The sequence below is a fragment of the Galeopterus variegatus genome, unplaced genomic scaffold (genome assembly GCF_000696425.1).
Source record: "Galeopterus variegatus unplaced genomic scaffold, G_variegatus-3.0.2 Scaffold3132, whole genome shotgun sequence".
Lineage (NCBI taxonomy): Eukaryota > Metazoa > Chordata > Mammalia > Dermoptera > Cynocephalidae > Galeopterus > Galeopterus variegatus.
Genome location: NW_007729243.1, coordinates 194,541 through 206,190, shown reverse-complemented (window position 1 = coordinate 206,190; position 11,650 = coordinate 194,541).

Genomic DNA, 11,650 nt, shown 5'->3' with positions numbered 1-11,650 from the left:
CCAAGTCAAGGGTTAAGATCCCCTTACCAGTCATCTTTAAAAAAAAAAAAAAAAAAAAAGATTGTACTGATTTACAATGCCAAGTGTTTCACAAATGTTTTTTTTTTTTTAACCTTGTGAGAACTATTTTGCAGTTTAAAAAATGCTTCAGGATTCAGTAGGACATAGATATACATACACATAAACATGTATTTATGTTTACTGTAAATGTCTAACCTTCAGATTTTGAATTTTACAGGTATTTTCTTACTGAGAAACAGAAGTAACCAGCTTAGCTCTAGTCTTACTGAGAAACAGAAGTAACCAGCTTATCTCTAAGCCTCAAGTCTGGTGATAGCCCTATTCTGTGAGTTTTTTGTCACAAACCCTGAACAGTGAAATGGAAACTTGGACTTTCTGTTTCTATGATCGCACATGTCTATCCAGAAAGAGGGAGTTGAGGGCAATTGTTCCTGCTGGGCTAATTACACAGGATTGAGTAAATACTCAACATGGAGTCAGTAAGGAGAATAGACTTGTGAACCTGTCACACACAGAGAAAACAGTGCTCCCTCCCTCCTCAGGTTGCCTTTCGTGAAAAGGATTCTGCTGCCATCCCTGGGAGGTGTCGTTCAGAAGATTGTGTTCAACAAGCTTGCAAAGAGTTTTCAAGAAAATTGTTTGTGTGACCATTAAGGAACATTGTGTGGAATGTAGGCAGGTGATTTTAACCTAATTTTATATGGAGACTTATTTTATATGGGTTAAATGACTCAGTCAGCATCACATAGGAACAGAACTAGAACCTGGTGCGAGTCTGTTTTCAAATCCAGTCTTGTTTTTAAAAGTTTTATTTCTATTTTAGGACACTTAAATATTTCAAAACATGTCATCTGAAGGTAGAAATCTCTTAATTAGCATCCACAGTACAGATGAAGGGAAAACTAGATCAGTTGCCTTGGCAATTATGTTTAATATTGACACTCAAACCAAGATACTCAGGAATTTCTAGATATAATTTATGTTTCCTTTTTTTTTTTGACCGGTAAGGAGATCACAACCCTTGGCACGGTGTTGTCCGCACCACGCTCAGCCAGTGAGCACACCGGCCATCCCTACATAGGATCCGAACCTGCAGCCTCGGCATTACTAGCGCCGCACTCTCCTGAGTGAGCCACGGGGCCGGCCCTATGTTTCCTTTCGACTACATTTTTTAAACAGTCTGGATCAACTCTTGGACTCTCTAGGTATATTCTTGGTGTCTGTGAGGGTGAGCTCGTGCTTTAGGTGGAAAGATCCTAAGGTCTCTGGAGGCCAGGCGCGTGGCCCCGTACATGGAGAGACTCATAAGTGAAGCTGCATGATGGGCCCAGTCTATCTCTGTTATTCTAGTTTCTCTTTGGCCAATTACCTTCCTTACAGCACTGCCTCTTTAAATGCTTTTTCATTTCATGAAACTTTAAAAATCTGCACTAAAAGGAATACAGCAAAGCCTCCTTTCATATTAAAGTAGTTATTTCCACATTATAGATGGCAAATCATGCTCAGAGAAAGGACCTTAACAATTCTTCATATTGCCATGTAGAAATCATAGCATTTTAGATGTGCAGGGGATCTTCACAGTCGCCCAGTCCAACCCCTCACATTATAGACAGGGAAACTGAGGCCTGGTGACTTGCCCAAGATTGTTAACAAGGTAGTGACCGGGGAGGGACTCCGGTCACTCCTTCACAGTCGCCCAGTCCAACCCCTCACATTATAGACAGGGAAACTGAGGCCTGGTGACTTTCCCAAGATTGTTAACAAGGTAGTGACCGGGGAGGGACTCCGGTCACTATGTGACTGCATAGGGAACATCCGATGTTTTGCTTTTCTTCTACAAAAGGGAAGCAGACAAAAGGGAAAATACCCTAGTTCAGAAATCAGAGGCAAATAATAATCGTAATCACAGGAAGGCCTTACAATTATGAAGCTCATTACAGTTTAAAAACTCTTGAACACATAAAAGTGTGAATGTGAAAAATAAAGTTTATTTGACATTGTATGAAATAGAGTTTTAATTCACCAACATTTTTGCCCCTTGATAGTAAGTACTACAGTAATTCATTGTGAGACTCTGAAGTAATTTCTGAATTATCAAAGGAAGAAAATCATTAAAGAAAGGAAATCACATCTACTGGTTTTATTCCACTTCAGTCATGATCTTTTAAAATCTATTCCATTTATTTTAACTAGAATACCTTATTCCTTTAAGTAAGGCAGCTAACATGGAATTTTCTGAGGTTACTTAAATTTTTGTGATTTCCTTAGACCTGCATTGAGTATTTTTATTTCATCATTTGCTAAAGGAATAGGGTTTGTGGATTTTGATAACTGCACAGAACAGATTTTAAATCATCAGGTTGTAATAGAGCAGGGAGGTGTAATGACATGATTTAAACTAAAATGTACAAAATTCTTCAACTCTGAGTGGCAGGTTCTTAGGAGAAGGATGCTACAAAGTGGTCTCTATCACTGGTGGAACCCTGAGCATAGGATTTATTGCTTATGTTCTGATCAGAAGAAACAGAGTAGTGAAGCATCTTGTCTTAAGCTTTGAAAATTGTGAAGCAATGTTCTCGTGTAGGTTGATAAAATAAGAGTTTAGGTCCTATCTTAGGTGCTCTCATGTTGTCACTATCCTTCAAAGAGGCGCTCTGTTATTATCTTAAAAAATTACTGATGAGAGGCCGGCCTGTGGCTCACTCAGGAGAGTGCGGTGCTGATAACTCCAAGGCCATGGGTTCGGATCCCATATAGGGATGGCTGGTTCGCTCACTGGCTGAGCGTGGTGCTGACAACACCGAGTCAAGGGTTAAGATCCCCTTACCGGTTGTCCTTAAAAAAAAAAAAAAAACTACTGATGAGGAAACTGAGGTTTAGGTAGTGTTAGTAACTTGCTCCAGGCCAGTCAACCAACTTATAGCAGTGCTAGATTCAAGGTCAATTGAATTCTGTCTCTAAAGCCTGTAATCCTCCCATTGTACTTTTATTATTATACTGAATAAATTATTATTAAAATATTTTTCTGCTTTCTTTGACAATTTATTCAAGATCTAACCATTTCCTTTTTCTGGACATGCTGAGTAGGGGGAGCAGGATCTTAACTCCCCTGCCTGTATGCCTGTAATGAATAGCTGGGCTGCACCTTCTCTTGCTTCCATTTCTCCTGCTTGATCAGCACACAGTGGGACTACATATGAGCCAGGGTATTAAACAGTCCCTTCCTCTGACTTTGTCTTACTTTTCTCTATGATGTGATGGGGTAACTGAATTGGGAATCTTAGGAGGAAAGACCCCCCCCCCCATCCCCATGGGTGTACATCAGCATTTGGCCCCTTCACTGTAGCTTAAGCAACCTGTGACCTGGACCCTCAGACCAGCCCCATAGTGAGAAAAGCCTGTTTTCATTTCTTCTTTTGCCAAGCACATCTGGAGAGAGCAGGTGCAGGGCTGGGCTCCTAAAATAGAAGTCTTTGTTCCGTGTGATGTAGCAGGATGGAAACCCCCTTACTTCCTCACCTGTTGTTCAGCTTAATGAAATGATGATCTGTCCCCTCGCTGTGGAATTTTCTTGACTTCTTTGGGACCTTTCATTTGTCAGTTGGCCTCTCTAGTTTCTTAATTTGTAAAATGCAGGACTTGTTCTTGGTAATCTCAAGGGTTCCTCCCAGCTCTGATATTGTGTTCATATTTTTGATCATGGCTCAGATTTTGGAATTCACCATATCTATCTTGTTTAATTTTCCTGGAAATATTATTCTAGCAGTAATAGCTGGGACTGAAAAGAATTCTTGTGGTGTAAAGCACATCATCTCAACATCGTGACATTCCATTTGTTCTATAACAGCAACCCTCTCTAAAGCAGGTGTTAAGTACCACTTAAAAGTTTACATAAGTCGTGATGTATGGGTTTAAGATCACAGAAAACAATAGATGATGTAGTTTAATATTAGGGAGGGATATTTCCATGACAACTAGTCTTCCTCTTAGGCATTAAATCTTTTAAGAATTAAAGATTTTTCCCAAAAGTTTTAAATCCCTTTAGAAATTGAACTTTAAGAGACTAATATTTATAAAAATCCTCTGACATTTTTTGTGATGCTCAAACTGAGCCTAGGTCCTGAGCCTCATTCTCCTTTGTAAATTAGGAATAATAAGACCTTCTTCATGGGGTTGTTGTAGGAATTAAATGAGAGAAAGAATATGGCACTGCTCAGCAGGTGCCTGACACTGAGAAAATTATTGTTCACTTAGGGTCAAATAATAAGTTCCATTTTCTGTGCTCATGAGTGCTAGCTATTGATTAGCCTTGAGGCTGAAGAATAAGTTTAAGATGGGCCCTCTGATCTCAAAAAGCTAGTAATATTTTATTTTTTATCATATTTTATTTATTATGGAACACAGTTGATTGCACATATCTGTGGGGTACAGCATTGGCTAGCAATATTTTAGATGAGACAAAATGAATACATATGAAACAATTAGAGAACAGCTGAAGTCAGGACAGTCCTTCAAATGCTGCACTGGGTACAAGGTAGCTCATGCAGAGTGGGCAAATTCTCACAGTGATGGTCTCTGAGTTGAGTTTTCCCAGAGGGTGGAATGCCAGCATAGTTGATCATCCCAAGAAAAAGTCAAGATCACAGGTTATGGTTTCCAACAGTAGAGAAGAGGCTAAGTAAGTTATTCAGTTAGTAAGAGAGAATGATGTGCTTCATTCAAAATGATCAATAAGATATCTAAATAGGAAAAAGAAGAGCTATGAAATAACAGCACGTAAAGAAGTTGAACACAAAATTGGGTTGATGGTGTGAATGACCCTGTGGCTAAGTATGAAGACACATAAATAAATATTAGAAAAGAATATTATGTGAGAAATTAAAATAATAGACATGTTAAGGTTACAGGTTCATGGATGAATTTCAAAAACATTTCTTTTGTAAGGCTTTTACTTTTAATAATTGACATAGGCCAAACATTTTGAATAATTTCATATTAAGTAATGAGTTGAATAATATACCAGTCCCTGGGTGAAGGCTCTATCCTTCTCTGAGGCTGGACTTCCTCCTTGGTATTCGTCTTGATCTCTGCCTTGAATGGCTTGATTTTTTTTTTTTTAAGAGAAAAAGTGCAACAAATCCAGTAGGTCATGGGATCCTCTCTCTTCCATTTACATTTCTGTGGATCTTTATTTTCAAATTTCGTACAAAATGATACTGAATATAAAGGAAGGGAAAGCCCTGAGAGCTCTGATGTTAGTCCTCAGGAGTTCGTTCTGTAACTTCTCCAGAAAATGTTCTCCCAAGAATCAGTCATCTCCAGTAGAGACACATGTCCTTTCAAGGAAAAGCAGTATACCAGCAGTCAATTTAGCAAAGGGATAATTCGGGAGGTGATTTACTTTTTACTTTGACAAATAGACCCTTCCTTTTCAAAAAGTTTCCCTTGAACTTCCTTTAATGTATTGACTTTTCAGGAACACATTGTCTTCATGCAGTGACCTACCCTGTAGGTAGCAATGTCTACTTAGGGCTGGTTGTGCACTGTTTGAGTAGGTGGGTTCTTTTTAAGAGGAAGAGTCTGAAGAGATGCAACACAACTGCGATCCTCAGTGGTCTTCTTTCAATTCAACTTAAGTCAAACCAATTCAACTCTGTGCAAGCCAATCCAATGCAAACTAGTACAATCTAACTAGTTCCAAAAATACTTGGGTGTCTGTTTCTGTGAATCAATGATCAAATTATCCACCCCCTCACTTCCCCAACCCTGAATTAGAAGTTAACAAAACAGTACGGCTTAGGTTGCCCTCTAGTCTTTCCTACAGGGAAGCCTGGGGCCCTTTCTCACTCCATATGCTAACTTCTCAAGGTTTCTTGGTCTAAGTTTGCTTGAGAAGGTAGAGTAGAGGAAAGAAAACAGGACAGAGAGCCTTGAGACCCGGCTTCTGGTCTTGGTTCAACTTCAACTACTAACAGTGCTGAGTGAGTCGGCCAACTGCTCTTAGCTGCCCCTATCTGTTGAATTAAAGAAGGTAGTCTGGTTTTTCTGGCCACTTCTCTCCAGTCTTTGTAGTGTATGAATTCATTTTCAGATCTTACACCTATTTTTTTTACTAATTCTGATCTAGCTCCAAGCATTCTATTACTTTTAGTTGGTTATTCTCAGAGCATCAGTGCCTAGTTTGTACTATTATAATTATCCCTTGTTTGTACCCTTAAGAAAAAAAATTTTTTTGGCAAGAATTGTGCTTTTTCACACAGACTTCTTGAGGGTGGGTGTTGTGACATCTACACTTACATCTCCTCACTGTGCCCTGTGCTCTTCGGGGCCCTTATCAAAACCACATGTTTTTCAGTGATTCTATCCTTTTAAAAGACTCTTTCTCATACCTATAAAACAGTTGTAATTCAAATTAAAAAGTTATCAATATTTTAAATAAATCCTGGAATTTTATAGATCCAAGATTTCTTTTTAGAGTAAATATTGCAAATAACTTTACAAAAAGGTTTTTTTTTTTTTTTTTTTAAAGATTTATTCTTTTCACTAGGTTGTCTGACAAACTTGTCTGGAAAGACACATACAAAACATCCTTCCAAGTTGTGAAAGTGAGTAATTATAAGTCACTTAGGGAAAATAAGCACTTCTTTCCTGGTCAGCTCAGTAACCTCATGCCTCTGGTCAAACCACTCTATCCAAAAGTGGACTTATCTCTGTGACTCTAAGTGCAAGTGCTCATGTGTGTGCACAGAGGTGGTGAGAGTGGCCATGGTGTTGGATACGGTGTGTTGTTGCTGGAGTTGGACTAGATTATCTGGGGTCATGAGAAATAAAAATTCATTTCTAGCTGGCTGGTTCCAGAAGGTGCAATCTCCTATCCTTACATGAACCATTCTCTGGACCTCAAGGCAACGTAGAGCAGGTATGTTCTACAAGGAGAGCAGAAGAATAAACAGACCAGCCTCTGAAGGTCACAGGTGGTAAGTGAATTACAAGTGCAGTGAGACTCCTCAGGGGGGCCTGGACCATCAGACCCAGTGGTGTTGTTCTAGGCAGGTGGTTGTGTGGAGCAAAAAGGCTTGAAATCAGAGGGCAGGTATCTGACAGAGAACTTTTCCTCTTGGGCAAGTCGCTTGATCTTTCTGGTCCTGTTTCTTCATCTGTAAACAGGGGTAATAACGTCACACTCTGTGAGTTGGTGCATCCAATAAACAAACAAATACAACCACACACACAGAAAAACAACCCTTATAAACATCCTACAAACATTTATCAATCATCAACAACTCATTTATTTATTCAGTCTTTTGTTTATTCAACAAATGCTTGTATGAACAAGGCACTGTGCTTTGTGCTAAGCTCTGCAGTAAGTTTAAAATTGTATAAAGATCAGGGTGCAAAAATTCTAGTTTAGGCCCTCAGTAAATGGTAGATGAATTATAAACTTAAGTGTGGAAATATTGACTTTCTATAGGTTCTCTAGCTACTATTGTGATTCTCAAATGTTGTTGTTTTGGTACCCAGTTTCCAAGGGAAACAGTGCCATTTTTTTATGTAATGGACAAAAGGCTCTATCTTTTTTTTTAGAGCTTAATTTTGATAGGAAATAAAAACAGAGATACTTGGGACTTATACAAATCAAATACATAAGTGAGGGATGGCATATAGTGAATACAGTGATGTGGGAATCAAAAGAAAGTGGACTCGATAAAATCAGCAGAGTTTGTCATTATTCACAGATGATCTTTTGAGGGAGATGGGATTTCTTTAGATCAGCTGGAAATAGAATCAAGCTTTCATTGATTTTCAGACATATTTGCAGATAAGTAGCTCATAAGAGTTATGAGGTTAACAACTTTGACCGTTTATAGTTAGCAAGCTATTTGTGCCTCATGATTTCGGGGTGTGTCATGAATCTAAAAACCTGGGTGACAATATTATTTGCAACTGTCATATCAGGTTGGCCTAGTGAAAACATAAGTTTTAGAAACTTGTTTAGTTTTACTTATCAGCTCTTACTACGGAATATAGTACTCAAAAGAAGCACCTTCCTTTTTCTTACATAATAATTAGGGGTTACTGTACTTCTCAGCAACAATGTGTATTACAAAAGCAAGTTGAGGTTGAGGGTGGAGAGAGCCAGTTGCAGGGATGAGAAACAATCTAGACAGAAGATCGTACCTGTGGTGGGTGTGTTGGGCGGGGGCGGTGAGGGTTGGACTGTGTCATTTTCCACATATATCCACTTATCTTCTTCTGTTTCAAGGACTTCGGTTTTCTATAGTCAATTTAGGAGATCCCATCTGTGTCCCTGAGCATTTCCAATATTAAAAGGATGGGTGGGGGTGGGTGAAGGGAGCTGAACGCCAGCTAATGTGAGGGCACAAAGCCTCAGATCCTTTTAGCCCTTGAGCTGACATGGCTCCTTCCCTATTGCTGTAATCCAAAGAGATTTCCATCTCCGGGTGGGCTGCTCTGGTTAATATGTCACTGGAGACTCTTTAAAATGATATAATCTAGCGATGGAACCCTGGTATAGTGAGCGGCAGAACAGCTGATGAATATTTCAATGCACAGCAGTTCTCAGAAGTCCACAGTCGGGACACTCCAGGGAATGGCCTCTGATTAGAACTGTCTTCAGAGCCTACCTAGTCCTGCTCTGTTTCTCTGTCTTTTTTCCTCCTTCCTCATTATTTCCATCTCTATTATCTTTTGTCCTTCCCTCTCTAATCCTTTAAAAAATTCAGTTTAATTGTACACACTATGAAATTAAATTATAAACATTAATTTGCTAGATAAAATGCTGTGTACACCCACACCTACAGAATATTTTCTACTTTTTTTAAAAAAAAGAAGAGAGAGAATTTAATATTCTGGATGAATGTAGAAGACTGGGGCAGATTATTAGTTTGGGTCCATGATCCTCAATCCAGAACTTCCTCATGTCTAGATTATCAATTTTGGTGGACAACAAAAGAAAATATATATTGGAAACCTGTATGTGGATCCTTGAGCCTGTGGAGAGTACAGTGAAACTCGAATGGCAGTAGGTAGGAGGTCCTTCTCATTTTAGTCAGGTCCAAGGAACAAATCTGAGCTTTTGTTTGGAGACTGAGGCTCTGCCAGGGCTCATGGTGAGTGTTTGCAGACCATGCTGTACTCTGTGAGGAAAGGGGTTGTCATGTCCTCCTTTCCTTGTGTAGCTTTCCTTACCTGCCTCCCAGCCTCCAGTACACAGACCAGTGCTCATAAGTGTCTATAGGCTTGAAGAAATCCAGGAATACATGCAGGGTCAGAAGCTGTAAGAGATTGCATTGAATACATTCTGATTCCCTAAGTTGTTTATCTACTTATTTTCTTAATCTCTTCTATCTGGGATGTTATTTTTTTCCTTGTTATTTGTCTCTTTGCACAGTAAATGACAAAAAGAGGAAAAAAATAGTTCCAGCATTAGAGGACTTCAGTAAACATGTCATCACTTACCTGCCCTTGAGCCAAATGGGTGGGAAGGCTGGTTGAAGTTGGCCTGTAGCCAAACAAGAGTTTGTGATGTCTTAGATTCCAGAGCTGCCTTTTCCACAGGACACAAAATGCACCTTTAATTCACTGTTCTAACTGGAAAGACAGCTGGATGGTTGGATCACTTGAAATTATGTGCTGATGTCTGGAGATCACATTTCTTTTTCTTTTTTTCATAATGAAATATTGGTCTTTTGGGAAATGCATTTTCCACCTTAAACCTGCAAAATTTTTTAAGTTCTGTTATGGCATCAGGCAGGATGGGCTGTGGGGAAATACACCAAACTGAACTGGATCCTTAGGCCTGTGAATGAGATACAGTGTCAGTGAACAGTGCCTTCACCTTGAAAGATGAAGAAAATCTTGGGGCCGAGCCCGTGGCGCACTCGGGAGAGTGCAGCGCTGGGAGCGCAGCAGTGCTCCCGCCACGGGTTCGGATCCTATATAGGGATGACCGGTGTGCTCACAGCGCTCACTGGCTGAGCGAGGTGCGGCCGGTCTCAAAAAGGACAAAAAAAAAAAAAAACTCGGGAAAGATGAAGAAAGTCTTTCAGATGGAGAAAATTTTACTGCCTTTACATGTCAAATAGGTAAAGATGAACAGAAGAGCTGTAATGTATTATTGCATATTGGAAGAAACAAACGTTTCAGGCCAAACTTGATAAAGGTTTCCTTGTGGAATTACTGCAGGGAGAATATTCATTGAGCTCAGCCATGGAACTGAAGAACCTGTTAATAATTAAGAATATAAAAAGATCATGGATTGAGCACATAATTCTGTGCCATGCCCTGTACTAAGTGGATTTTACACAATATTTCATTTATGATTCACAGTGATGTTGAGATAAAGGTTTTATTGTTTTTTATTTTTATTGCTTTATTATAGAAAAAGAACCCAAGACCAAGAGGGGCTAAGTAAGTTTACAAGTGATGGATCCCACGTGAGAGCTTGCTAGGCCATGGCTTCCCAGTCAGAGGGCTCGAGCACTGGAATAATTGGTGAGGACACCCTTGGTGTTAGGTAATTCCCAGGTTGGCTAATGTTTGGGCAGGAGGGTGAAGGTATTTGTCTGCTCTGATCCCCAACATGTGTTAGGTACCCCTCCTGCGTGCTTCCAGAGAGCTCTCTAGACACCCCACCTACCAACCCATTGTTCAATGTTGCAATTTCTGGTTACTTGTTTCCACAATAGGCTGGGAGCTCTTTGAGGCTGAGAGCTCTGTCATGTCCACTGTGTTATCCACGGTATGACATACAGAGCCAGGCACACGGAGATGCTAATAAATGTCCACGGAATAAATGAAGGTGGACATCTGTACATCGAAGTGTACAAACAAGTTTTTTCTATAGAAGTTAGAGTTTGGTGTAGAAGGGCAGACAGCTAACATCGTGGCTTGGGTAAGGCCCAACAAATGAATAGGTAGGTGGTGAAATGCATGGATGGAAAGGGATATGGTAGAAGACAATGCTTCTGTCATGGGCTCTAGGAAATTTACTGAAATAAATATATTCTGAAATGTTGATATAATTCATCCCTATCATTCCCAGCCTCTCATCCCTGAGATGACCAAACTATTCAACACAAACCGTTTCTTGCTGTTCTTGAATACCTCCAGAGCCTGCTTGCTCACAACCTCTCCCTCACATGCTGTGTGTATGGGTCCTGTTACCATATCAGACCTCTTAGAGGTCACTGTTTGGGCTGAGGTCTTCCAGTGGCACAAACCTAGAGCTGGAGATGGGGCAATGGGTTTAGGTGGAGTGATGTCAAACAAGGTGGGGGTTGGTGCAACTTCTATTCCAGTGCGGGACACAGCCTTGGCCAGCTGCTGTGGGGGGCCCAGGTGCCTGGGGCCATGGGAACTTCTGAAAGGGCGTGGAGTGCACCACCCAGCCTGTTGGAGGAGGATGGGAGTGAAAGCAACAGATGTGCTCCAGGTTCTGTTTTCAGTTCCCCAAAGGGTCTTCTCCTTAACCAAAGCAGTGTGACTATTGCTATGACAATTGCTATCTTGGTCCCTGGGGCTCTCCCTCATAAGGTAGCATTACTTTTTTTAATCTTCTCAGGCCAGTCACCATGAAACTTGGTAATAATCAAACTGGGGTGGGGAC